Source organism: Triticum dicoccoides, chromosome 1A, assembly GCF_002162155.2.
Source record: "Triticum dicoccoides isolate Atlit2015 ecotype Zavitan chromosome 1A, WEW_v2.0, whole genome shotgun sequence".
NCBI classification, from domain to species: Eukaryota; Viridiplantae; Streptophyta; class Magnoliopsida; order Poales; family Poaceae; genus Triticum; species Triticum dicoccoides.
The window spans coordinates 120962239-120986796 of NC_041380.1; positions in this window are offsets into that span (position 1 = coordinate 120962239).

The window sequence follows — 24558 nt, forward strand, 5'->3', positions numbered from 1 at the left end:
TGAACAGGACTCCGTGGTGTTGCCTCTGGATGAACAGGACCCCGATCGATCGAGCCGGTTGGGGTTGGATGAACAGGACCCCGTGGAGGGCTGGATGAACAGGACCACCCCGTGGAGGACATGATGAACAGTAGACGGTGGAGGGTAGGATGAACAGTAGCCCGTGGAGGGGTGGTTGAACAGGAGCCCGTGGAGAGGGCTGGTTGAACAGTAGCCGGTGGAGTAGCGCGCGGTGGAGGCTGGATGAACAGGAGCCCGTGGATGAACAGTCGCATGTGGAGGCTGGAGGAGGTCGACGGTGGATGAACAGTAGCTTGTGGAGGCTAGAGGGGGTCGACGGTGGAGATGAATAGTATCCCGTGGAGTCCCGTTTTGTGGTACGCCACACCCCTCCCGATGAACAGGACCCCCGTTTTGACCGTAGCGCTCCAACACAAGTCCGTTTCCTCCGTTTTGCGGTACGCCAGACCCCTCTCGATCAACAGGACCCCGTTCCTAACGTAGGAGGTCCGTTTCCTTCATTGTGCGGTACGCCATGCCTCGTTTCCATCGCTTGTTCCGTCCAAGCCCTCTCGATGAACACGACCACGCATTCCGTTCCGACCCAGCCGGTTAGCTCCCACGCGTTCCGTTGCCTCCCGATGAACACGACGCATTCCGTTGCCTCCTGATGAACACGACGCATTACGTTGCCTCCCCATGAACACGATGCATTCTGTTGCCTCCCCATGAACATGACAACGACGCTGTTTCTCTGTTCCGACCCAGCCATGTACACGAGCCCTCGCCGTACGTATGCGCGAGTAGGCGTTCGAGACCCCGCCCGTATGTACACATACGTGGCCGTATTTTCTTTCTTGCACCCTGGCCGCTGTACGTACGTGTACATGCTACATGCGCGCCTCTAACCATACGTGCGCGCCTCTACATCGACCAGTATGTACGTACACGTTCGCGACCAGAATGACAACGCTACGTATGCTTCGACCAGGTGGGTCCCGACTGTCAGGCACTTCCTTGCCTGTGAAGATGTAGCTGGTGGGTCCCAGCAGTCAGGGGGCGAATCGTTTTTTTGCCCGGACGCACTTCCTTGCGTGCGGAGATGTAGCTGGTGGGTCCCAACAATCAGGGGGAAACGTTTTTTTCACGAAATACAGTGGCCCGTCCGGTGGGTCCCAACTTTCAGGTGGAGGAATCATTATTTTCCGCATAATAAGGAGGCACTTCCTTGCTGCGGCCGTGGACCCAGCTGTCAGCCTCTCCACGTATAGTCCACGTCCGATGGAAGTCGTTCCTTGACAATGTTGACCACGCCGTGCCGAGAGCACCAAGGCGGTGGACGACGGCGAGGCCTAGGAAGGGGACGACACAGAGGCAGGGAAGACTCAGCAGTTGTTTCCCACACAGAGGGGAGTACGACTGTACGAGGGTTTACTGGTTCGTCTGCCGTCGCCGGAGAATAACAGCAGGTGTGGGTGAGTAGAGGGATGGCTAGGCCAGCGATGGGAGTACGGTCGGGCAGTGAGGCCTGCGCGGCAGCACAGCCGGCTGTGAGGAGGAGGGAGCAGGCAGTCCCGCCGACGCTTGTTTGAGCGGCTGGAGCAGGAAGAACAGAGATTGAAGAAGCACGACGGCCATTGGATGGACATCCAACAGTCAGTGCTTGTGCGTCAACCTTTTTTTAGGAAAGCCTCAAATCTATGGAAAACAGCATACAACCCATCTGCCATTATTTCTAATAATTTACAGCCCATTTGCTAATTCTTAAGGTTTTTTTGGAGCCCATATTATTTTTGTTAGTATTACAGCCCATATTGTGGCAACAGTTAAAAAATTATACGAAATTTTGCATATTTCGGTGCGGTCCGAACTGTTTTTAATCCCGAAATTTCGACTCACATTCAAACTGATTTTAAAAATAAATGTATATCAATATAAAATCCAACAAATTCTCCACGCATAAAAATTAATGCAATTTAAAATCTTGAAATGAAAAAAAAGATATTTGAAACTAATTGCTGGTTTGATGTGTTTTAAAAATGTACAACCATTTCTCATTACTGATGGGCCATTTTCTCGGCCAGCCGAATGAAAGCTCTCCACGTCTTGAAAAATTTGCAGCCCAACAGGCCTGACAAAGCGACTTATTTGGCAAAGCAATAAAAAAACTGGGCTGTGGCCGTGGACCCAGCTGTCAGCCTCTCCACGTAGAGTACTCTTCCGATGGAAGTCGTTCCTTGACCATGTTGACCACGCCGCGTGGAGAGCACCACGGCGGTGGACGACGGCGAGGCCTAGGAAGGGGACGATGATACGTCTCCGTCGTATCTAATTTTCCAAACACTTTTGCCCTTGTTTTGGACTCTAACTTGTATGATTTGAATGGAACTAACCCGGACTGACGCTGTTTTCAGCAGAATTGCCATGGTGTTGTTTTATGTGCAGAAAACAAATATTCTCGGAATGACCTGAAACTCCACGGAACATCTTAGAAAAAACAATAAAAAATCCTCACCAAAGATGAAGACCAGGGGGCCCACACCCTTCTCACGAGGGTGGGGGGCGCCCCCCTAGGGTGCGCCCCCCTACCTCGTGGGCCCCCTGGAAACCCTCCGACGCCAACTCCAACTCTATATATTTACTTTCGGAGAGAAAAAAATCAGAGAGAAGAAATCATCGCGTTCTACGATACGGAGCCGCCGCCAAGCCCTAAAACCTCTCGGGAGGGCTGATCTGGAGTCCGTTCGGGGCCCCGGAGAGGGGGATTCGTCGCCGTCGTCATCATCAACCATCCTCCATCACCAATTTCATGATGCTCACCACCGTGCGTGAGTAATTGCATCGTAGGCTTGTTGGACGGTGATGGGTTGGATGAGATTTATCATGTAATCGAGTTAGTTTTGTTAGGGTTTGATCCCTAGTATCCACTATGTTCTGAGATTGATGTTGCTATGACTTTGCTATGCGTAATGCTTGTCACTAGGGCCCGAGTGCCATGATTTCAGATCTGAACCTATTATGTTTTAATGAATATATGTGAGTTCTTGATCCTATCTTGCAAGTCTATAGTCACCTACTATGTGTTATGATCCGGCAACCCCGAAGTGACAATAATCGGGACCACTCCTGGTGATGACCATAGTTTGAGGAGTTCATGTATTCACTATGTGCTAATGCTTTGTTCCGGTTCTCTATTAAAAGGAGGCCTTAATATCCCTTAGTTTCCAATAGGACCCCGCTGCCATGGGAGGGTAGGACAAAAGATGTCATGCAAGTTCTTTTCCATAAGCACGTATGACTATATATGGAATACATGCCTACATTACGTTGACGAATTGGAGCTAGTTCTGTGTCACCCTATGTTATGACTGTTACATGATGAACCGCATCCGGCATAATTATCCATCACTGATCCGGTGCCTACGAGTTTTCCATATACTGGTTTACGCTTATTTACTTTCCCGCTGCTACTGTTACAATCACTACAAAATACCAAAAACATTACTTTTGCTGTCTTTACTTTTGTTGCTGCTACCACCACTATCATATTACTTTGCTACTAAACACTTTGCTGTAGATACTAAGTTTCCAGGTGTGGTTGAATTGACAACTCAGCTGCTAATACTTGAGAATATTGTTTGGCTCCCCTTGTGTCGAATCAATAAATTTGGGTTGAATACTCTACCCTCGAAAGCTGTTGCGATCCCCTATACTTGTGGGTTATCAAGACAAATTTCTGGCGCCGTTGCCGGGGAGCATAGCTCTATTCTTTGAGTCACTTGGGATTTATATCTGCTGGACACTATGAAGAACTTGAGAGATCCAAAAACCAAGATCTATCCCTCAACTACGAGGGGAGGTAAGGAACTGCCATCTAGCTCTGCACTTGATTCACCTTCTGTTATGAGTCTGGTGGGTCCCGACTGTCAGGCACTTCCTTGCCTGCGAAGATGTAGCTGGTGGGTCCCAGAAGTCATGGGGCGAATTGTTTTTTTGCCCGGACGCACTTCCTTGCGTGCGAAGATGTAGCTGGTGGGTCCCAACAATCTGGGGGAAACATTTTTTTTCGCGAAATACAGTGGCCCATCCGGTGGGTCCCAGCTTTCAGGTGGAGGAATCATTATTTTCCGCGTAATAAGGAGGCACTTCCTTGCTGCGGCCGTGGACCCAGCTGTTAGCCTCTCCACGTATAGTCCATGTCCGATGGAAGTCATTCCTTGACCATGTTGACCACGCCACGCCGAGAGCACCAGGGCGGTGGACGACGGCGAGGCCTAGGAAGGGGACGACACAGAGGCAGGGAAGACTCGGCAGTTGTTTCCCACGCAGAGGGGAGTACGACTGTACGAGGGTTTACTGGTTCGTCTGCCGTCGCCGGAGAATAACTGCCATCTAGCTCTGCACTTGATTCACCTTCTGTTATGAGTAAGTTTGCGACACCTACATCTGCTTCTGCTATTCATTCTGATATGTCGCATGTTATTGATGATGCCACTTCTGCTATGCATGATACTTATGATGAAACTGCTTCTATGCCTGATACTACTGTGCCCCTTAGTGAATTTCTTGATGAACAAATTGCTAGGGCTAGAGAAAAAGAAATTATTGAATCTGAATACGATGATGATAGTGATGATGAAAATATGCCTGTTATTCCTGAAGGCTATCTTTTTGATATGTAATCTTCTGCCGCTATTTTAGCTTGCAAAGATAGATATGAGCTTAAGAGGTTATTAATTAAATGGAACAAAGAATCACTTAGAGATAAAATGAAACCTGACCCTGCTTTTGCTACTTCACCTATATGTGTTCCTGATAAGGATTATGAATTCTCTGTTGATCCTGATATAATTACTTTGGTTGAATCTAATCCGTTTTATGGCTATGAATCTGAAACTGTTGTGGCACATCTTACTAAATTAAATGATATAGCTGCCCTGTTTACTAATGATGAGAGATCGCGTTACTTTTATATACTCAAAATATTTCTGTTCTCATTAAAGGGTGATGCTAAGATATGGTTTAATTCTCTTGATCCTGGTTTTGTGCGTAGTCCCCAGAATATGATTTATTACTTCTCTGCTAAATATTTCCCAGCTCATAAGAAGCAAGCTGCTTTGAGGGAAATATACAACTTTGTGCAAATTAAAGAAGAGAGTCTCCCACAAGCTTGGGGGAGGCTTCTCAAGTTACTTAATGCTTTGCCTGATCATCCTCTTAAGAAACCCGAAATACTTGAGATCTTTTATAATGGACTAACCGATGCTTCCAGAGATTACCTGGATAGTTGTGCTGGTTCTCTTTTCAGGGAAAGAACACCGAATGAAGCTGAAATTCTATTGAATAATATGTTGACAAATGAAAATAATTGGGCACCTCCTGAGCCAGCTCCTGCTCCAATTACTGAGTCTATTCCTAAACCAACTCCGAAGAAGAGAGGTGTCCTATTCCTCAGTCCCGAAGATATGCAAGAGGCAAAGAAATCTATGAAAGAAAAAGGTATTAAAGCTGAAGATGTTAAGAATTTACCTCCTATTGAAGAAATACATGGCCTTAATTCACCGCCTGTTGAAGAAACATATGATCTCAATTCTTTATTTATTGAAGAACCTCCTGATTCCGATATCCCGACACAGGTAGTAAAGGTAAATTCTCTCTATAGATTTGATGAAGGTGATATCCCTCACTATAAGCCTGCTAGGCAATGCTTTGATGAGTTTGATAATTTTATTGTTAAACAAGAAAATTTCAATGCTTATTTTGGTAGACAGTTGAAATATGATTCCGATATGCTTAAATACTTGGGTGATTATATGGCTAATATTAAAGGTGAACTTAAACTTGTTAGCAAACATGCTTCTATGGTTACCACTCAAGTAGAACAAGTACTTAAGGCTCAAAAAGAAGTGCTTAATGAAATGAATAGTAAGAAAAATGATTATGCTGTTAGAGTGGCCACTAGAACTGGTAGAATGACTCAGGAACCTGTGTATCCTGAAGGCCACCCTAAGAGAATCGAGCAAGATTCTCAAAGAAATAATATTGATGTTCCTAGTTCTTCTAAAAAGAAGAAGAAGAAAAATGATAGAACTGTGCAAACTTCTAGTGAACCTATTGCTGAACCACCTGATAATCCAAATGATATATCTTTGTCTGATGCTGAAACACAATCTGGTAATGAACATGAACCTAGTAAAAATATTAATGATGATGTTCATGATGATGCTAAACCTAGTAATGATAATGATGTAGAAATTGAACCTGCTGTTGATCTTGATAACCCACAATCAAAGAATCAACGTTATGATAAAAGAGACTTTGTTGCTAGGAAACATGGTAAAGAAAGGGAACCTTGGGTTCAGAAACCCATGCCCTTTCCTCCGAAACCATCCAAGAAAAAGGATGATGAGGATTTTGAGCGATTTGCTGAAATGATTAGGCCTATCTTTTTGCGTATGAGATTAACTGATGTGCTCAAAACAAATCCTTATGCTAAATATATGAAGGATATCATTACTAATAGAAGAAAGATACCGGAAGTTGAAATTTCCACCATGCTTGCTAATTATACTTTTAAGGGTGGAATACCAAAGAAACTTGGAGACCCCGGAGTACCTACTATACCTTGCTCCATTAAAAGAAATTATATTAAAACTGCTTTATGTGATCTTGGAGCCGATGTTAGTGTTATGCCTCTCTCTTTATATCGTAGACTTGACTTGAATAAGCTAAGACCTACTGAAATATCTTTGCAAATGGCTGATAAATCAACTGCAGGGGAGGAGGGAGCAGGCAGTCCCGCCGGCGCTTGTTTGAGCGGCTGGAGTAGGAAGAGCAGAGATTGAAGAAGCACGACGGCCGTTGGATGGACATCCAACAGTATACATGCCATCTGTGGAAAGCCTCAAATCTGTGGAAAACAGCATACATCCCATCTGCCATAATTTCAAATAATTTACAGCCCATTTGCTAATTCTTACGGGTTTTTTTGGAGCCCATATTCTTTATGTTAGCATTACAGCACATACTGTGGCCACGGTTAAAAAATTATACGAAATTTTGCATATGTCGGTGCGGTCTGGACTGTTTTTAATCCCGAAATTTTGAGTCACATTCAGACTGATTTTAAAAATAAATGTATATCAATATAAAATCCAATAAGTTGTCCACGCATAAAAATCAATGCAATTTAAAATCTCGAAATGAAAAAAAAGATATTTGAAAATAATTGCCGGTTTGATGTGTTTTAAAAATGTACATCCCATTTCTCATTACTGATAGGCCATTTTCTCGGCCAGCCGAATGAAGCTCTCCTCGTCTTGAAAGATTTGTAGCCCAGCAGGCCTGATAAAGCGACTTACTTGACAAATCACAAAAGAACTGGGCTAGCCATTTTTAGAAAGAAAAAAACTACTGGGCTGGTGTGTGGTAAACATAAAAGAAAAGGCTGTCTAGACAGGCCAGAGTGTCCCGCACAGCCCAGTTGACACCCTGCTTCCGTCTCAAAAACAAATTAGATAAATGCCACTCCAATTATGGCGATTCATAAAAATGCCACTGCAATTTCCAAACTTTGAAAAATGCCACTGCAATTTTTGCAAACTTTGAAAAACGCCACTGCAGTTTGCAAACTTTGAAAAAGGCCACTCCAGACTTCGAAAAATGCCATTAGAAATGGCATGAGAAGTGGCATTTTTCAAAGTTTGGAAATTGCAGTGGCATTTCTCGGATACACCAGATTTGGAGTGGCATTTATCAAATTAACCCAAAACAAAAATAACTGGGCGAGCTGTTGGGTCCCTGTTGTCAGCCGCTTGTTGTGCAATTCTCTCGTTTATTGACTACGTTGACAATGGCATGGGACCCAGATGTCAGAAATCCACTAGGAGGAGCCATTTTTTATTGGCTTGAAATGAGGAGGCACTTGCTTGCGTACTGCCATGACCTTGGCGAGTCCCTGCTGTCATCCTCTCCACGTACAGTACCAGTTAGTCGTGCTTCAAAACTGATCGGCACGCCATTAAAAAAATAAAGGTCGATAACTAATGCGGCACCTCGGGCCAATGCGGCCAGATCGAATTTTGCACAAGAAATTACACACTATGTTTCGTTGACATGTGGTCCCGTTCCAACATATCAATGAGACGACAGTGAGTAGCAGGAGTATTTCCGAACGGACATGTAGGCCGGGCGCCTCTTCGTGAACCGTGGCAAACTCGCAACCGTCCACCGACTCTTCGCCTTTCCCTCTCGATTTGGAACTGCTGTCGCACGCTCTTCCTCTCCCTCCTTGATTTTCCTTCAGCCCTTCACCCTTTCTTCTGCCATTGTTCGATCGTCTTCTCCATGGAGGGAACAAGCCAGAAACGACCCCGTTATTCTTGCCCCGATCTGAAAGATGACGTGGTGGAGGAACTCATTGATCGGTGCAACGTCATCACCTCGGCTATCATGGTAGGTTCGTTCAAGCCCATTCTCGACTCAACTAATAACATCATTACAAAGAACCCAAGAGTTAAAGAGCGGTTTGATCTCCCCTATCTTCTTCGCTGTGACCCTGATGACTGGCACCGGCACGACGGAGGCCTCGCCCTGTGCCAGTTGATGTCGCTTGATAATGATACGTATGATGTTAAGATGCCATCTCTCGAGGGCAAGGCTTGGGCGGGCGCAAATGGAGATTGGGTTGTTTGCATCGGGTCCAACTGCGAGTGGGAACTTGTGAATGTGTACACTCGTCACCGGGTTCCACTTCCAAAAATCTCAGCACACTGCCCGGAGGTTGAGCACACCGGTAATGTACGCACGTTCAAATACGATCATGGTGATTGTCTTCTATGGAAGATAGCAATTTGTCGAGTTCCCAACCGCTCTTGGAATTACAACAACTATCAAGTTGTTGCTATCTTCGACAAGCTTGTTGCCGTCCTTCGTGGTTTGACTCGATGGATATTGCTCAAAAATCAGTTTCTATACACGGATGAGTACTGTGATGCAATTCAATACGAGGGCCTTGTGTTTGCTGCCACCACTCGTGGCACTGTTTTTGCATGGCATCCTAGTAGTTTCGGTCCGTTTGTCTTCCACCGTAATTATAATTGTTTCATCCACATGCATGTGAGTTAGCAAGTTTCCCTTTACTAATTAACCTTCTTCTTGTGTTTCCAAGGTCCTGTGAACATCCCACCACCTATACTTGAAAATTTTTATAACCAAGGGGGAGATGATGATGGTGATGATCACGAGCATGAGGACGAACAGCGCCGATATACTCTGTGGCGCCTGGCAACTAATTCCGATGGACCACCTCTTCTTGTGTGTATACAACCCACTGATGATGTTACTGGTAAGGAAGCAGGTGTCTCCCATGGTCGCACTCTCCGGACCTATTCCAACACCTGTTGCATGGTATTCGGGATGGATACTAGTGTGCTAGCGCCAACTCCTTCTCCGTGGCACATAATTGATAGTCTTGGAGAAAACTCGCTCTTCCTTGGACAAAACTATCCGATGATGGTGAAAGGCGATCCAACTGCTGTTAACACATTTATGAGAAGCAACTGTGTCTATACCTCGGACATTTGGGTGGTTCCCTACCCTCATACTGATATAGTAGGCCGCTTCAGCCTGGATGATCGGTCCTGCGTTGGTCTCCAGATCGACAACAGATGTCCCGTCCCAGAGAATCAGTTGTGGTTCAAAGCAAGCGTTTCCAACGCCGCGGAATGGTTGAGTTGAAGTTCATTTCATGGCTTGTTATTTGTTGTGTGGTGAAAACTTTAGTATTTATAATGTATCCTCGTTGTCAATGTGGGTTGATGACCTGTTGTGTGTAATAAAATTATATGCCCGTGATAAACTTACTAAATTTATGAATGGCTTTTGAGTCGCTTCTCTAAATTTGTACTAGCTTCACATGCTTCGCGCGTCGGGCATTTTTTTTACCGTAGCCATATGTTAATGTGTTCGTTGTACGTAACCAGAACCTTGAATCCTTGATATTAGTATACTATATACTAGTAGGAGTAAGTAGTAGGAGTAGTAGGGTGGCATGGGCTAGAACAAGCATTCACGTCTAGGAGGACGGCACAGCCACCACCACGACATCCATCTGACACCATATTATTTCTTGGAGTCTGTGCTAGAGCAATCTCTTCGACCTCATCATTTCTCTAACTTCAGCCATCACGCGGCGGGCGAGGTGGGGGTTTGCCGATAGTCGGTTTCCTTAACTGCGGTCCCACTTGTAAGGCCAACTCCAACGCACGACCCCAAACGCACCTCCGTTTTGCACGGACTCCAACGATAATTTTGACTAGAAAAGCAAGAGCAAAGAAAACAAGAACCACAAGAATACATTTTACTACTCCTGTAAGTTGGATTAGTGCCTTCTCGATGCATTCATTGTTGATCTGCGGAGGCTCGATCTTGCGTCTGTGCTAGCTAAAAGTGATAGAACATCTACTAAATTGCGCTCTATCAATATATGGATGTACTCGTCTTCCCAATACAAAAACTTGCATCCATTCTACTCCCTCCGTTGCACAATACATGCCTTCTATTTGTCAAAATATATATGTATCTAGACATGTCTTAGTATATAGGTACATCCATTTTTGGACAAATGGAAGTCAAGTATTTTGGAACGGAGGGAGTACACAATAAAAATTTGAAGTTAGCACAACTAGTCTAATCCGAGAGCAGAACCGAAGATTTGGTCCGGTTCTTCCTCCTTTTGCCGACACGTGGGACATCCAACATCCAGGTCGTGTCATGAAAGAAAATAGAGTGGTAGTTGAAGCCACGAGATGTGCATCTTGGGTTAAACTATAAATAGAATCTTACTACTCTTGAGTAACTCCAAAAGCGGCCACCGAAGATCTTTATTGGATTTTTTTTTCATCACCAGCACGTCAAGGCGAAAGATGTGCAGGTTCAGTGGGTCCTCTTGCATTTTCACTGACATGTGGGGCCGCATGTGAGCAAACAGAAGATGGGCTCCGTGGGTCCGCTGGCTGGCTGAGAAGAGAGATAGAGGAGGGCTGAGCACGGACTGCAGGAAATTTGTTCTACGTACCTCGATATAGTGGGGTGGCATGGGCCATAACTCAGTAGCATTCACGTCTAGCAGTACGGCACACGCCACTCACATGAGTCCCATCCGACACCAATTTTCTTGGAGTCCGTGCTACAACCATCTCTTCTCCCTCCTGTTTTCTCAGCCATCCAACAAGATAATTACTGTAGTATCATATACTACTACATGGATTTGACGGAAAGATAAAAATACATACAGATCCATCAACAACGACATCCTCACGCCCTAGTGTGCCGGGTCACCAACCGACGTGTGAGGAGCAGCGGCGTTGGCGGCGAGCTTAACGTGCTTCTGAACAGTGTCGTCCAAGGTTGCCCTACGCTCCAAGAAGGCCAGCGTCCTATCGTCCTCCTCTTGCATGTAGTAGTCCTTGTGGACGATTTGCGCGTAGACGTGGGTGATTATGTCGATGGTGTCTTGCTACGCCAGGCGCTACGCGGCGAGCGCGACCTCGAGGTGGACATTCTCCGGCGCGACGGTGGGCAGTCGCAGGGCCACTAGTGCATCGAAGAGGTTGTTACCATAGTGGCCGTTGAGGGCAGCGGGCATCGCAGAGCCTGGGCACGTCGGCTGGAGGCTTACATCAAAGTTGTCCGCAAGCTTCTTGACGACGGTGAACTTGTCGAGGAAACCGACAAGGACCTCGTCGAACAAGGAGACGAAGCTGTTGTCCAAGCGGCCCCTCGCCCTGGCGGCCTCAAGCAATACTACCTGGAGACGTTCCTTGGTGCCGGTGGACGTGGTAGTACTCCTAAATCCATACGGTGGTGCTACTAGTACTAGTAGTAGTACTACCAATGTAGTAGTAGGAGTACTAGCACTGTACTACCCATTGGTCAAATTATTACGTGCTACTCCTCACAGTGAAGTGACAAGACCCTGCGCCGGAGATGACACCTGAGTATAGGCGCCGTGTTCAGCATACCATAGTCAGCCTCACCGTCTGCAGTCACTATCATCATGGCTGTAGAGCTAGCCTGCTTACAACTAGCCCTGTTCAACATAATTTCACGTGCGTAGATGCCCGTGCATTGCACGGAACACCAAGATTGGGGGTGGACGGCTCCGACAGCGGCCATCGCGCCAGATTTTTCCACGGCCTTCTACTCCTAGATTGTGCGAGACAAGGAGTTGTTTGTAAATAGGGAACAAGTGCGGGCATCTTTTTGCAAAAATGGAGAAGCTTGGTTTGTATGCGTCAGATCTAGATCCGACGACTATTGGTGAAAGATGGGAGGCACAACATCATCACCAACTCAGGACCTATTTGATTCGCAGGATTTTGAAAACGCAGGAATAGGACACGGCAATATTACAAGTTTCAAACTGATATTACAAATGTTAGGAGTAATGCTGCACCTACAAAGAGGGAATTACTAGGAAGTTTACGTAAGAACTTTCCTTACTTTAGGTGGATGCAGCATTATCGTACAAACTAAAATCCATCGCCCTGACAAGTCACTAATGGGAAAATAAGTTTTCGAGTCTCTGGCCACTTGATGTTTCAAAAACAAATTCAGCTTCTGCGGAGAAATGAGCTCCACCGTGTACCCGCGCGGGTGTGGCTGGGCACGAAGCGTGAGTACGTGCACGGTGCACCTATTCTCGTCTTGTATACATACACCACCTACGTGGGGTTGTGTGAGAGAGATACAAACCTAGAGAGATATAGTGTGTGGGTTCTTGAGAGTTTTTTTTGTGTGTGTGTGTGGGGGGGGGGGTCAATAAATTTTTTTAACATATGCAATGTGTGTGAAATAGAGTCCTGGATATAACATATATATAGAGGGAGCGATCCACGAGAAGAGAATGGAGGTATCATCGGCTTGAGGTGTCCATAGAATCGAAGAGAGGGATGATGTGTGTGTGTGTGTGCGCGCGCACGATCGATAAAGAGTGCCATCGAATTTGTGTGTGCCCACGTTAAAGATATAGAGTGGCTGGCCTACTGGAACGTGAGATGGGACATGTGTAGTTTGTCTCTATGGAATGGATACCTACTTGCAGCGCTCGACTATCGGTGTGTGGTGGGGGAAGAGGGAGGCCCAATTAACTATAGAGGTACAATGGCTGGTATATGTGTGGAGGAGGAGATAGGCCTACCTCATGTATTAAGGAGATCGATCTGCCTCATGCATTAAGGGAGATCGATCGACATCCATGCATATGTGCAGGAGATGAATAAGGTTGGGAGAGAGACAGAGCTAGAGTGTTGGAGGGGGTGGTAGTGGAGTTGCTTCTAACAAATGGTGGGATAGGCTTGCTAGACAAATGGAGGGCATGCCCGCAATATCAATAAGAGAGGAGATGGCTGCTTGTTGTCTGTGCACGTGCGTGTGAGAGACGGGTCAGGAGGCATGCACGAATGATGAGGGGGGACGATGTGGCTGTGGTAAGCAGATGTAACTACATAGGAAGGTCAATCGCCCTTTGTAAGATAAAGGAGAGACATAACTTGTGAGGTACGTCCATCGATGCGGGGTAGTTAAAGTCGATCTAGGTATATGTTGGGAGATCGATCGGTATACATGCATGTGTGTGTTAGAAGCAAATGAGGCATGAGGAGAAGGATAGAGAGAGAGGGATGCATGTAGGAGGTGGTATGAGAGGCATACTATATCGAGGGGGAGGAGTGTGCGAGTACGAGAACAATGAAAATAGTGGTGGGAGTCAGGCATGGACGGTGACAAGAGAAGAGGGGAAGCTTGTGTTTGTGCTAGGCACACCTAGCTAGAGAGGCATATCGATCGATGTGTGCCGTAAAGAAGGAGCTGGGGGGCCTACACACACCGTGGGTGAACGACCTAAAGTGAAAAGACGAATTTGCGAGATGGAGCTAGAGAATTCTAAGGGAGGGTGAGAGGGATGCGGGCGTGTGCATGCATAAGAGAAAGTTAGTGCTAGCTACAAAGATAAGAGGGTTGTGTGGGTGTAAAAGACGAATAGAGATCATATATACTTCATTATAAAAAGCGAATTCGGATATTTGAAGAATTTATCATAGTGTTTCAAACCGACGGATGTGTGAATATATATAACGGTGATACACATGGTGTGGTTATGAACATGGTATACTACATTTAATATGTTTTATCTCTACTCTTATAAAAAACGGAGTTGTTGATGATGGTGTGCCTGCCATCCTGCATTATAGGCCGTCTGATTTATATCTGGCGGATAGCAAGGAAACTATGATGGTTGAAGTTGGCAACAATCATGATTTTAGATTCTTATTGAAATAGAGAAACGAATTCAAATTTAGTTCGAATTGCAGCAGTAGTATAGACATTTGGAATTCACTAAAATGTTGGTATGAGTAGGTTACATGCATTATACAGCAAGCGGAAAAAATTTAATCATACATAACATGGATTCATACTCCCTCCTTCCATCTATATAGGGCGTAATGAGATTTTTAAGACCGCCTTTGACTATTGACAAGATTAATAGTACATGACATGCACAATGTGAAAATTATATCATTGAAAGAACCTTTCACAGACAAATTTAACGGTGTGCTTTGTGTAAGTTGCATGTCATATATCATTGCTCTAATATTTGGTTAAATTTAGCATCGAAAAACGCATTAGGCCCTATATAGATGGAAGGAGGGAGTAGCTTTGAATAGCATTTGTATAGTAAAACTAGGCAAGACTCTCTCTTTGTGTGGTGTGAATAGTTTTATTTTTTTCGTTTTCTTTTTGGTTGAGGGAAGTGTGAATTAATTTGGTACGTACAAGTACAATATTACTACACGTTAGGCTTGTCCCTAAAATTCAACCCGCGTCTTGTTATATCCCGAAAATTCAGATATCGTGCTCCCAAAACTGGCGCCTTCACAACCCGCGCCTTGCTATCCCGAAATTACAACACGCGTGAAAACTCCCTCCAGCTGCCAAATCCCGACACGCGACATCCCCCTTCTAACCCTGAGCCGAAAGGGCCGCTAGTTCAAATCGGTGGGGTGTACTATTGTAACACACCCTACATTTTGGATAAGCGCGTTCCTAAGTCATGCTTCACCCCCTCCCATCGCCCCCTTTTCGCCATTGGAAATCCCAGGCCGCCATAACCTCTTCGCTCCAGCCGCGAAACCCCACCCTCCTCCGTCCGCCACGTCACCGCTGCCCAGCCGGAGCCTCTTCCCCGACTACGTTGTCCAGCGCAACAGCTTGACGTCCCTCGTCCACCTCCCCGAATGAGGATCCATCGTCCATCTCGCCGTCCCGCCGGTTCAGCCGCCCCGTCCTCCACCTCCAAGGAGCTGCTCTGACGATCGCCTCGTCTATCGCGGCTGCTCCATCCCCACATCGCCGCCTTAACCTGCTCCACCGGAACCACAACATCCTCACCGACTCCTCAGACGAAGTCGAGGCCTACTCGGCGCCACCAAAGAGGTTGTACACTCATCGCATCGCATCTTCTCTTTAACTCGACCTCCCGGCGCCGATGGTGCTCCATCCCGCACCCCCATGGAGCGGCTACCTTGAAGCCGGCGCCGCGGGTGACATCTCCATGGTGGCTCTCCCCCAGTGCGAGGCCCCTTCGGTGGCGGCGTCCATACCAGCCGGATCTGCTGCTGTTGCTCTGGCTCTCGCTCGATCGCTCGCTCGCCCAGCTGCTGCTACTCTCCCCCTCGCTCGTGCTGCTGCTCTGCTCCGATTAAGCCACACTTCAGTCGACTGAATCGACTTTTGGGTCATTTGATTTTCAGGGGTTGGGGGGCTCGCCAGAGTTAAGGAAGAACCACCTGCAGCGGGGACGGGGGCTCGCTGGAGAGGTACCCCACTATCTATCTTAGGGTTCAGGGTGGGGGCCGAGGGGCCTAGAGGGCTGGCCGGGGCGAGTTGTTTCGGGGCGGCGAGGCAGCACTGGGGCCGGCGGTTCGGCCGGTGGTGGCTGGCGGCTCAGAGGGGTGCAGGTTGAAGATGAACTGTAGGCCCTCCCTAAACTACATGTCAAGTGCCTCTCTGCTACCATTGCGTTCAGTTTCGACAGTAGCATTCAGATTCCATAGTAAATTTCAGTTTCGACAGTTAAGTTCAGAGTCAACAGTTTTTACCTCATCTGTTGTAGTCAGGTGGTTTTTGGTGATGTTAATTTTACATCCATTTTACATCATCTATTGGAGATGCTATTAGAATCCCACTTGAGATTGACGATGTCTGTCTTGTGCTGCTTCAGCCTTGACGTCTTACTGCTCTCCGGAGCTGCTCCAACGACAGAACGATCCGTCACAATAGAGTAGTGCCCTGGACGCCGTCTACTAATTCCTCAGATCTTCCTCCACACCTCTGACAGCCACCTCTACCTCAACTGCTTCAGCGACCAACCCAATGATGCTGAGGTCGACACGACTACGACAAAGAGGTTGTACACTTGTTGCATCACTTATTACTATACATTCACGTCGATCCATTACGGATATTTTGGTTCAACGGAAAAACAGCGATCCACTGGTGGTTACCATCACTCTAAATTTCTGCATGCTCTCCTTACATAATCTCACCATATTTTTTTAGTATGCATGTCAGATATTGTACACAGTCATGCTGAACATGTAGAGAAAAAGAGAAGAGTTTTTCACGGCAATACAATGTCATGCAGACATCGCTCCATGGTGGGTTCAATGACAAACCCTCCCCACCCCTCTCCAGATTGTAATCCAGCGGAAGATATCTGTTCTGAGGCGGATTCGGACGCCGCTGACCACTCCTATTTACCCCCAAGGTGTTTGCTCTACCTTGGCATGATGATGTTAGTCATATCATGCATATGTTGCCTTGCAGTGCCTACTTTTGCCATCATATATGTCATCTGCTTAGTTTAGACATGTTCTGTAATGCCACCTGTTTAGTTTCTATATCATATATGGGAATTATGCAGTCTCATGTCTTTTAGCCAGCCATAATATATGTGAAATGTGCAATGCCATCCTGTTTAACCAGGCATCATATATTTGAATGATATCTTGCCCATCCTTTTCTTCATTACATTTCCATTTGTCGACAATGTTTGTACATTAAACTACTCTTCCTGTGAATCAGCCATTTGGGTGGGAGATGGAAATATCTGGAGTGAAAACAAGGCCTTCAAAGCAGACAGTGCTACCTATCGAAGCAGATGTCTTGTTGGGTCCCGATAGCTCCTCGGAGATGGATTCAGAGACAGATGACCAGTCCTATTCCCCCACTGAGGTGTATGCTCTAACTTGGAACAGTTATACTGCTCATATCATGCATACGGTGTCTTGCATTGCATAGTTTAGACATCATATACACAATATTCAACACCATGTTCTTAGTTCAGACATCATATCGAATGCCCTCTGTTTAGCATATAAATCACATATGTGAATTAAATGATGCGATCCTGATTACTTAGATAACATGTAGGTGAATTATGTCATGCAATCCTATTTAGTTATTCATCATATCTTTGAATTATGTTATGCTATGCTATCCAGTTTAGATAGACATCATATATGTGAAATTATGTCATGCTATCCGTTTTAGTTAAACAATATACATGCCAACTATTTCATGCCCTCTTTTTTCCACACCATCTATTGCATCTGTCACTCATACAGTGTCTGTACATTCAACTATGTTTCCTGTTTATCAGCCATTTGAATTGGAGCGGGTGATGCCAGTATCTAGCGGACTAAAAACACGGTCTTCAAATAAAACAGTGCTACCTCTTGGTGGAGATAGCACCCCGGTTGTACATGCACAAGAACCAGCCCTACCACACATAACCCAAACTCTCGCAGATTGTACCCCTACTATGATGGACAGAGAACCAGCTTCACCCAATCTAACCCCAACCCCAGCCGATAGTAACCCAGTTCCTGTTGACACAGCACCATCTCCACCACAGAGCTCCCAAACAAGAGCAGTTAGTAAGGCAACTCTAGTGCCCAAAGGGCCAGTACTATCACGGCGAACCCCAACTCCACCAGTTAGTAGGCTTATTCCTGTGGAGGAAGCACAACCAGCTAGTCGTAGTTTAGCATCTATCACATTTGATGTTGTTAAATCGTATGTGCGTATCTTCCCATCTTGGAAATATTATACTTAAGATGAAGGAAAATGCCAATTGCAGGTGTCTGTCCAGGAGTTATGTGTAAGTAATGTTATTCATGGCAATTACTTTGCTTTGTCCCATACATCCTACCTCCATGATGGTTATAATACAGCAAATTTTCCCATTTTTCTCTATAGAGAAGGACCAATTTGGAAACTCAGGATGAGGTAACCTATGCTAATACCTTTGCTATCTTCAAGAATGCTTGGTGGCAGTATCGGAATTACCTGAAGAAAACGTACTTCACCGGCAAAGAAACTCATCAAATTCCCTTACGTTCTCCTGAGACACATTTACTGGACGATGACTGGGAACGCCTTGTTCTGTACTGGTCCCGAACCAAGTATGTGGTAAGGTCTATGAGCTCATTTTCTATTTTTAAGTATTATATTCTTGCGTCTTACTGTACTCTGTTCATGTAGAACAAGTGCCTAAACCTGAAGAACAACTGTTCTAATTTAAGATTCCATTGCTACCATAGGACATAGATATATGTTTGTTTGATGCTTTTATTATGTACTAGTACATGGAAATAGAAGACTTGGTAGTTTAATCCTATCCACCTTACTAATGATCTGGTTCACCGAAATGAGTTTCATACACTAGTACATGCTATACTTGTTATGTGTCTGCTTGTTTCTTCTTTTAGAATGCTGACAGAATATTGGGGAAGAGTGCCTTATTAAGCAACGGTAAAGGAAGTAATGCAGATAAGGTTAAGGATAGTGACACATCCTGTCTTGGTTTAGTGTTGGAGTTACTGGCCACTACCGCTTGCACAAGCTATTCAAACTCACTGTCTGAATCAGTTCGGTTTCTTGAGTCTCAACTACAAGCTGAAAGACATTGATCAGCTGTGCTGCGATAAGAAGCAGAAGGACTGCGAAAGTCCCTGGAGCATTCAGATGCATACTTTCTGGTGCAACAACAAGCATTGGAGGATTTTAGTGCCAAACAGGACAAAGCTAATCAGCTTGCTAAGCTTATTGCTAGCATGGTGGATACCCATGATAACGTTTCTTGAGCTCTTCTGAAGTTGTTTCAGTTATGCTCTTGTTTTGCTGCCGCGTTTATTTGCACTGGTGGCCAATTTTGACGGCTAGTGTATATGATATGCTGCTTTGTTCCCTATATTTGCACTGGTGGCGAACTTTGATGCCCAGTGGATGTAATATGTGTAATAGCCGTGATAGCCTAGCATTAGTTGCTTACTTATTTATTTCCTTGTTGTCTTGTTTATTTGTTTGCTTGTAGTCATTGCAGTTCTTTTTCTACGGTTAACTAGTGGCTGCAATTACCTATTTTTTTAAACTAGGCCACAATAACCATGGGCTAATATTTACTGTAGTGACACTGGGCCTCCTACGGGCCGTAGAAATAGTGGGCCTTCTACGGGCCGTAGAAACAGTAGGCCTTCTATGGGCCGTAGAAACAACGGGCCTTCTACAGGTCGTATCATTAATGGGCCTTATACGGGCCGTATGATCGATTGGCCAAACATGGGCCAATAACAGGCCGCATTATGGCCGTAAATGGGCTAGAGTTGGAATCGTCCGTTCATGGGCCGACCGTAACGGGCCATCGTTAATAGGCCGTATTTGATGACGCTATGAAAACGGCCCAACATATTAACGGACCACAAACGGGCCGACTATAACCACGGGCTGAATTTGGCCCACAAGCAGAAAATGACAGTAACGGGCCGTAAGTAAACGAATGCTAAAAATGAGCCCAAGAATAAATGGGCTCTGAGAAGGCTGAAAGATAACATGGGCTGGAAACGGCCCAACGGAATAACGGGACATTAATGGGTATAAAGTGATACACTGTTCATTACGGGCCAGTTTCACCACGGGCCGTTAATGGCTGTAAAGTGATACACTGTTCATTACGGGCCAGTTTCACCACGGGCCGTTAATAGGCCAAGAGTTACATAGGGCCTCATATGGGCCGAAAAACGTCATGGGCCATACATGGGCCAGAAGTGAAAACGGGCTGGAATCATATTCGATGGCCTAGATGACGCTACTGGGCCTAATTCAGATAGGGCGTAACAGGCCTTGGGTTAGCGGGCTGTAAATGGGCTATATGCGAACATGCCATTAATAGGCTTTCCATGGGCCAGCCCGCCACCTTTTGACCAAGTCAAATGGGCCAGCCTTTTCACAGGAATGGGCCTCTGTTGGGCCGTGCCACGTGTCACGTATCATAGGCGCCTATCTGACCCACTGACGAGCTGACACGTGTTTCTTCCGGCCAATAAGAATTTTACACGTGGAAATTTCCCATTGGTCAGGGCTGTTAATGGGTTATCGGATCCAAACCCCGACCCGATAGCTTAACGGCGTTCCGTTATGGTGCATGCCACGTGTCGGTCACCCTTGACGAAAGCACTTCTGTGACGCACGATTTATCGTCATGGAAGTGGACACTTCCGTGATGATAATTTTGGTAATGTCATGGAACACTTCTACGACAGCACAAGTATGACTATCTTGATTTTGTCATAAATTTGTCATGGATGTACATGCATGACAAAAAAAGCGACCTACTGTGACAAACACGCATCATCACAGAAGTGTATTTTTTTGTAGTGAACCCTTTCTTTGCTTGATCCATTTTGAACTTCTTCAAAACTTTGTCAAGGTATGTGCTATGTGAAAGTCCAATTAAGCATCTTGATCTATCTCTATATATTTTAATGCCCAATATATAAGCAGCTTCACCGAGGTCTTTCATTGAAAAACTCTTATTCAAGTATCAGTTTATGCTATCCAGAAATTATATATCAGTTCCAATCAATAATATGTCATCCACATATAATATTAGAAATGCTACAGAGCTCCCACTCACTTTCTTGTAAATACAGGCTTCTCCAAAAGTCTGTATAAAACCATATGCTTTGATCACACTATCAAAACATTTATTCCAACTCCGAGATGCTTGCACCAGTCCATAAATGGATCGCTGGAGTTTGCACACTTTGTTAGCATCCTTTGGATCGATAAAACCTTCAGGTTGCATCATATAATACTCTTCTTCCAGAAATCCATTCAGGAATGCAGTCTTTACATCCATTTGCCAAATTTCATAATCATAACATGCAGCAATTGCTAACATGATTCGGACGAGCTTAAGCATCGCTACAGGTGAGAATGTCTCATCGTAGTTAACTCCTTGAACTTGTCGAAAACCTTTCGCAATAAGTTGAGCTTTGTAGACAGTAACATTACCGCCAGCGTCAGTCTTCTTCTTGAAGATCCATTTATTCTCGATGGCTTGCCGATCATGGGGAAAGTTAACCAAAGTCCACACTTTGTTCTCATACATGGATCCCATCTCGGACTTCATGGCCTCAAGCCATTTTGCGGAATCTGGGCTCATCCTCGCTTCCTCATAGTTCCTAGGTTCGTCATGGTCAAGTAACATGACTTCCAGAACAGGATTACCATACCACTCTTGTGCGGATCTTACTCTGGTTGACCTACGAGGTTCGGTAGTAACTTGATCTGAAGATACATGATCATCATCATTAACTTCCTCACTAATTGGTGTAGGAGTCACAGGAACAGATTTCTGTGATGAACTACTTTCCAATAAGGGAGCAGGTACAGTTACCTCATCAAGTTCTACTTTCCTCCCACTCACTTCTTTCGAGAGAAACTCCTTCTCTAGAGAGGATCCATTCTTAGCAATGAATGTCTTGCCTTCGGATCTGTGATAGAAGGTGTACCCAACAGTCTCCTTTGGGTATCCTATGAAGACACATTTCTCCGATTTGGGTTCGAGCTTATCAGGTTGAAGTTTTTTCACATAAGCATCGCAGCCCCAAACTTTAAGAAACGACAACTTAGGTTTCTTGCCAAACCACAGTTCATAACGCGTCGTCTCAACGGATTTAGATGGTGCCCTATTTAACATGAATGCAGCCGTCTCTAAAGCATAACCCCAAAACGATAGCGGTAAATCTGTAAGAGACATCATAGATCACACCATATCTAATAAAGTGCAGTTATGATGTTCGGACACACCATTACGCTGTGGTGCTCCAGGTGGCGTGAGTTACGAAACTATTCCGCATTGTTTCAAATGAAGACCAAACTCGTAACTCAAATATTCTCTTCCACGTTCAGATCGTAGAAACTTTATTTTCTTGTTATGATGATTTTCTACTTCACTCTGAAATTATTTGAACTTTTCAAATGTTTGAGACCTATGCTTCATTAAGTAGATATACCCATATATGCTCAAATCATCTGTGAAGGTGAGAAAATAACGATACCCGCCGTGGGCCTCAATATTCATCGGACCACATACATCAGTATGTATGATTTCCAACAAATCTATTGCTCGCTCCATTGTTCCGGAGAACGGCGTTTTAGTCATCTTGCCCATGAGGCATGGTTCGCAAGTACCAAGTGATTCATAATCAAGTGATTCCAAAAGTCCATCAGAATGGAGTTTCTTCATGCGCTTTACACCAATATGACCTAAACGGCAGTGCCACAAATAAGTTGCTATCATTATCAACTCTGCATCTTTTGGCTTCAATATTATGAATATGTGTGTCACTACTATTGGAGATTTAATAAAAATAGACCACTCTTCAAGGGTGCATGACCATAAAAGATATTACTCACATAAATAGAACAACCATTATTCTCTGATTTAAATGAATAACCGTCTCGCATCAAACAAGATCCAGATATAATGTTCATGCTTAACACTGGCTCCAAATAACAATTATTCAGGTCTAAAACTAATCCCGAATGTAGATGTAGAGGTAGCATGCCGACTGCGATCACATCGCCTTTGGAACCATTTCCCACGCGCATCGTCACCTCGTCCTTACCCAATCTCCGCTTAATCCGTAGTCCCTATTTCGAGTTGCAAATATTAGCAACAGAACCAGTATCAAATACCCAGGCACTACTGCGAGCATTAGTAAGGTACACATCAATAACCTATATATCACATATACCTTTGTTCACCTTTCCATCCTTCTTATCTGCCAAATACTTGGGCAGTTCCGCTTCCAGTGACCAGTCCCTTTGCAGTAGAATCACTTAGTCTCAGGCTTAGGTCCAGACTTGGGCTTCTTCACTTGAGCAGCAACTTGCTTGCCGTTCTTCTTGAAGTTCCCCTTCTTCCCTTTACCTTTTTTCTTGAAACTGGTGGTCTTGTTGACCATCAACACTTGATGCTCTTTCTTGATTTCTACCTCCACAGCCTTTAGCATTGCGAAGAGCTCGGGAATTGTCTTATCCATCCCTTGCATGTTATAGTTCATCACGAAGCTCTTGTAGCTTGGTGGCAGTGATTGAAGAATTCTGTCAATGACACTATCATCAGGAAGATTAACTCCCAGTTGAATCAAGTGATTATTACACCCAGACATTTTGAGTATATGTTCACTGACAGAACTATTCTCCTCCATCTTGCAGCTATAGAACTTATTGGAGACTTCATAACTCTCAACCCGGGCATTTGCTTGAAATATCAACTTCAACTCCTGGAACATCTCATATGCTCCATGACGTTCAAAACGTCATTGAAGTCCCGATTCTAAGCCGTAAAGCATGGCACATTGAACTATCGAGTAGTCATCAGCTTTGCTCTGCCAGACGTTCATAACATCTAGTGTTGCTCCTGCAGCAGGTTTGGCACCTAGCGGTGCTTCCAGGACGTAATTCTTCTGTGCAGCAATGAGGATAATCCTCAAGTTACGGACCCAGTCCGTGTAGTTGCTACCATCATCTTTCAACTTAGCTTTCTCTAGGAACGCATTAAAATTCAACAAAACAACAACACGGGCCATGTATCTACAACAACATAGACATGCAAAATACTATCAGGTACTAAGTTCATGATAAATTAAAGGTCAATTAATCAAATTACTTAAGAACTCCCACTTAGATAGACATCCCTCTAATCATCTAAGTGATCATGTGATCCAAATCTACTAAACCATGTCCGATAATCACGTGAGATGGAGTAGTTTTCAATGGTGAACATAACTTTGTTGATCATATCTGCTATATGATTCACGCTCGACCTTTCGGTCTCAGTGTTCCGAGCCATATCTGCATATGCTAGGCTCGTCAAGTTTAACCCGAGTATTCTGCGTGTGCAAAATTGGCTTGCACCCGTTGTATGTGAACGTAGAGCTTATCACACCCGATCATCACGTGGTGTCTCCGCACGACGAACTTTCACAATGGTGCATACTTAGGGAGAACACTTTTACCTTGAAATTTAGTGAGAGATCATCTTATAATGCTACCGTCGAACTAAGCAAAATAAGATGCATAAAGGATAAACATCACATGCAATCAATATAAGTGATATGATATGGCCATCATCATCTTGTGCCT